Source organism: Apium graveolens, chromosome 5 (assembly GCF_009905375.1).
Source record: "Apium graveolens cultivar Ventura chromosome 5, ASM990537v1, whole genome shotgun sequence".
In the NCBI taxonomy this organism is placed as follows: Eukaryota; Viridiplantae; Streptophyta; class Magnoliopsida; order Apiales; family Apiaceae; genus Apium; species Apium graveolens.
The window spans coordinates 284,879,762-284,884,274 of NC_133651.1; the positions used below are offsets into that span (position 1 = coordinate 284,879,762).

General features: G+C 31.8%; 1 long non-coding RNA gene across 15 annotated transcripts; it reads left to right on the top strand.

Annotated features, from left to right (window-relative positions):
• The first annotated feature begins 573 nt into the window (after nt 1-573).
• On the top strand, nt 574-4,297 carry LOC141659091 (uncharacterized). 15 transcript variants are annotated; one of them, XR_012549610.1, is made up of 6 exons: nt 574-692; nt 914-984; nt 1,892-2,043; nt 2,368-2,431; nt 3,178-3,898; nt 3,998-4,297. It is a non-coding gene; the product is annotated as an uncharacterized LOC141659091 (long non-coding RNA). The 15 variants fall into 15 exon arrangements; XR_012549613.1 differs by having other exon boundaries at nt 1,982-2,043; XR_012549618.1 differs by lacking the exon at nt 1,892-2,043 and having other exon boundaries at nt 3,178-3,561; nt 3,767-3,898.
• The last annotated feature ends 216 nt before the right edge of the window (nt 4,298-4,513 follow it).

The following is a 4,513-nucleotide window of genomic DNA, read 5'->3' on the forward strand; positions in this document are numbered from 1 at the left end:
TGACATCTTATCTCCAAAGCATCCCATATCTCCTTTGCAATTTTGCAATTAATTACCCTGTTTGACATAACATTATCAATGACACTATGCAGCAAATGCCTTACCCTTCACTATGCCATAAGTGGGCTACTGTAATGCAAGTGTTACAAGGAGCGTTATATTAGCTAACAAATTTGTGTTATATTGTCACACCTCTCAATTAGTGTTACAACAGATATAAAGTTAGTATTGCACATAAATGTTGGTGTTGCATAACATGTAACATCAACACGTGTGTTACATTACATACTTTTTTAAGTTTTAAAAATATTAAAGTGGAAAACATTATCATAAATTAGTATAAAAATTATATTATGGGTTACTGGTGTATGACTAATGTATTTATAATATAATTCAAATTTAAGAATTTCTTATACATGAGCACGAAGACTTGTTTTTTGTTTTTCTATTTAATAAATAAAATTTAAATAATTGAAAATAAAAAAAAGTAAAAATAAGAATTAAGAACGATTTAGTGAGTGAAATATTTGAGCGGTATTTTTCCCTCCAAATGAAAACACACTTTTATACATTCCCAAATAAAAAAGTTTTAGATAAATCTCTCCCAACCTTCTCTTAAACCCTTTCCCTCAACCCCCTCTGTCGGCTCCATTTCTCTTCAAACAAAAGATCGAACCTCCTTGTTCCCGGTAGTACGTACACTCACGCTTTTTTCTCTTTGACTGATTATAAAATCTTCTTCTTTATTTTGGTTAGATTTCTCATTTTTAATTTTTTATTTGATTTGGAGATAATATTCAGGGCTTTGAACTTCTTAGCATCTTCTTCTCTTCACTTCGATTAGTGTTTTATTTGTATTTGAGTTAGATGTTTGAGTAATTAGAGTACTAATTAGGGATTTTTGACCGATTAGGTTTCTCAATTGGTTGAGTGATTTCTTCCTTTCCAGGGGATGTAAAAGCTACTTTTGTTGTCTCAGAGAAGGTAAACTTGATTTAAAATTGAGAATTCACTAAACTTTTTAAATCACTGTTGGGCCTTTTCTGACTCTAATTTGATTGGTTTTAATTTATATGCATTTATCTTTTGTTTTAATTTGAATATTTGTTCCTTTTAATTTGACATCCCTTTGTAGCTTTGATTTGGTTTGCTCATATCCTAGAACACCTTAACAATGTTATCGTTGGGGCTATGGTGGTTGGAAATTTGCTTGTTACACAATAATAATATTCATGTATTATTCCAATGAGTACGCATATAGTCTACTTGCTAAGAACTTTGTAGTTCAGGAGTTTGTTGTCGCAACAATTATATGGCTTAATCTCACTTTGTATTTCTGTGATTTGACTAAAAGAAACTTAAATGTTCCTGATATGTAAAACTACAGAAATGGCTAAAAGAATCCGCTGATTTTGCACCTGGTTCTTAATTTCTCTGTTTACTGTGTATAAAACACACACACTTGTTATCTAATTTAATTTGATTTAATTTTGTACAAATTGTTAGTGATTGACTTTACTAACTGAAGCATAGTAGTTGCTGCTATTCAAAAAAGGATTTTGAAAATTGTAGACACTAACATAGAACTCTAGTTTTGAGAAGAAGCAATATCTTCATTGTACATTGTCTTGGTAACATTGGAACAATTATGAAATACAAGGTCTTGTTGAGTGCCTTCATAGGCCACTCTTTGATAACTTTGACTATACATATACATCTCTAATTTTCCAAAATTTATATTGCCTTTAAAAAGGTAAAATTAGAAGTTTATAACTAGTTGAACTGTTGAAGTCATCCTTTCATCCACCTTCGGTGTTCATTCTACCACAAGGTGGTCATAACTTTCGATTATTAGTATGATTCTTGTGCTTCTTCTGTTTTTTTCTCGAAGGCAAACAGGTTTCTCTAGACGTAGCCTATACTCTGAAACTACAATCAGTTCTACTTGTGTTGTGTGTGATTGTTGTCTTCTCATATACAGACAACACAATCATGAAGTTAAAGCTCCCCTTTCTATGATTATAACTGCTACTAATTCACAAGGTAGGATCTTTTTATTATCTTTATTAAGTATTATTTCTTTATTTAGATGATGGGTTTTTAGTTTTTACTCTCTCTTAATATTCATGTAAATATTTTATATATTGATTATGTATTAGCTCATACAAATTGGTGTTTTTTTAGTTTAACTCTCTTATTATCATGCTATCTATGTTTGCTCAAGAAGATAATTAGTGAAGATTGCAATGTTTAAGTTTTAAATTTTATTAACATAGCTGCATTTTGTTACCCATCTTTGTTTTGCTTGTTTAACCTATTAATTACTACATATATGTTCTATAATGAATTTTCTGGCATATTTTATAGGTTCAGTTTTAGTTGATTTACAGCAAGGGGAAGTTTCTTTAAATTCTCCCCATCTCGAATATAGGTAATGCTAGAGTTTTTAACATCACGGAAGTGGTAAATTACTTCCATAATGCTCTACTCTACGGTTCCTGTTTGATTAAGTTGAAATGATGCCACCTATAAGAAGAGGGGTATCAGCTATGCTACAATGCTATGTTGAACCAAACACAGTAGGCCTGTTAACATTTGTTATGAATGGAATCTGATCCCTTACAAACTCTTCTTTTATTTGATTGGGTTGGATCCATTTTTGCGGTGGTTGTAGCTGTTTTTGCATCGGCATCTAGCTTCACCTTAAAAACTTACTTGAGCATTGTTTGATTTAACAACATTATGCATGATCTTCTTTACTCCATCGTAGAACAAGGCCTGAACTTGTAAGACCAGAAACTTGATTTGGTTAAACTGCCAACAGTCCAGAACAAATTAAAAGAATAAACATCCTATAGGCATTAATAAGCAACATGGTTTCTTTAAGGAGAGTAGACAAAGGTTTGTGCATCTTTCAGAGTAGTGAAGGAAACAAAAAAAATCAGAGTTTTTATTTCTAGTATCTGTAATCCATCCGACAGAAATTAGTTTGTGATTGGCCTTTTATAGGATTTGAATAGCTTCTAAACTCTAAAGTTACCATTTTCTTCAAAACTGGAGTTAGACTTCTAATTTGTTTTGTCATTATAGTCTTTTAATTTTGGGGTCTACTGATGCTAGTATTTTTTAACCTTAAGTTGTATTTGTAAAAATTTATTTCTACTTTGCTTTGATAAGGAACTAGAGGAAGAGCCTAAAAGCATCTTACAATAAGATATTCATGGCTACTGATGGAAGCTTTGAAGACCAATTTTCTTAAGTGGTATATTTTTGTTCCTTCTCTATCTTTTTCAAATAAGTTATCCACCGATAAACAAACCATCCTCTCGATTGATGCTCATTTACAAGATAACAATGAAAAAGCTCCATCTCTCTTTGTTGAATTGCTTACCTTCGTGATTCTTTGAAAGAAGATCGTCGAAGAATCTGCAAATGTAGATCTCGGAGTGGTACAAGATCTGTATGAAGTTCGTCAAGTTACTGATTTTAAATTGTGACCGGGCAAACACAGTTTTATTTTGGTATGACCATGTATCATTGGTCCATTAGTAGTTAAACAAGGCAAGCTCGAGTTTTCACTGATTTGGATATTTTCAAATATATGCCACATATAATTCACGTGTAATTTTTGATATGCGATGTTCACATCATTTACGATTTTGGAAAGTACAATAATGTTTAAGGTGCCATAGATAATCAAAGATATTTACTGAGAGGATGATATTGCTTTAACGCTGACAAATTGATATTTTTTTCCCAAATAAAGGATTGGTCCGGTCAAAATGATAGCGACATTATTTCAGTGCTCTGCGGATTTGGAACTGTGCTTTTAGGTGTTGCAGTTTTGCACAATACCAGAGAGCCACCCTCATCTCCTTCAGGTTCTTGATACTTCCAAGTATGCGCAATTAGTATGATTACTTCCTAACCTATTAAGTATGCACAATTAGTCTGATTACTCCCTAACCTACTTTGATTTGTTTTTGTTATGAATCAGATTTCTCCCGAGAATAGAAATTTATAAGAAAGGGTGGTGAAGTAGAGAAAAATGATTATTGGGAGAAGCAAAAGCCAAGAATTTGTTATGGGAAGAAGGGGATCAACATAGCTGCAAAGTATTAATAACCTTCGTCGTAGTTTGGATATGCTTTGGAGTATGGTTAATTGATTGATCATATTGTTGTAATTTTATGTGGTGTTTGTAACATTTTGGATATGTATTGTAGATTTTAAACTGAACATGTATTTCAAATTTTAAAATTAAATGTTACATATGTCTATTATAGTGTAATGTATGTTTTAATTTAGTGTTAGATTACAAATGTTACTATTACTTAATTAAAAAGACTGGTGTTACAATTGATAGAACAGATTGTTACAATAAGTTATATGGGACCCACAGGTGGTCCCACTTATGCACTCTTGATCAAGCTATTGTATAACTCATTTTGCGTTATATTTGGGCATGTTAGTGTTACAGTAGGTGCCTATTGTAACTTTTTCCTCTCTGTTA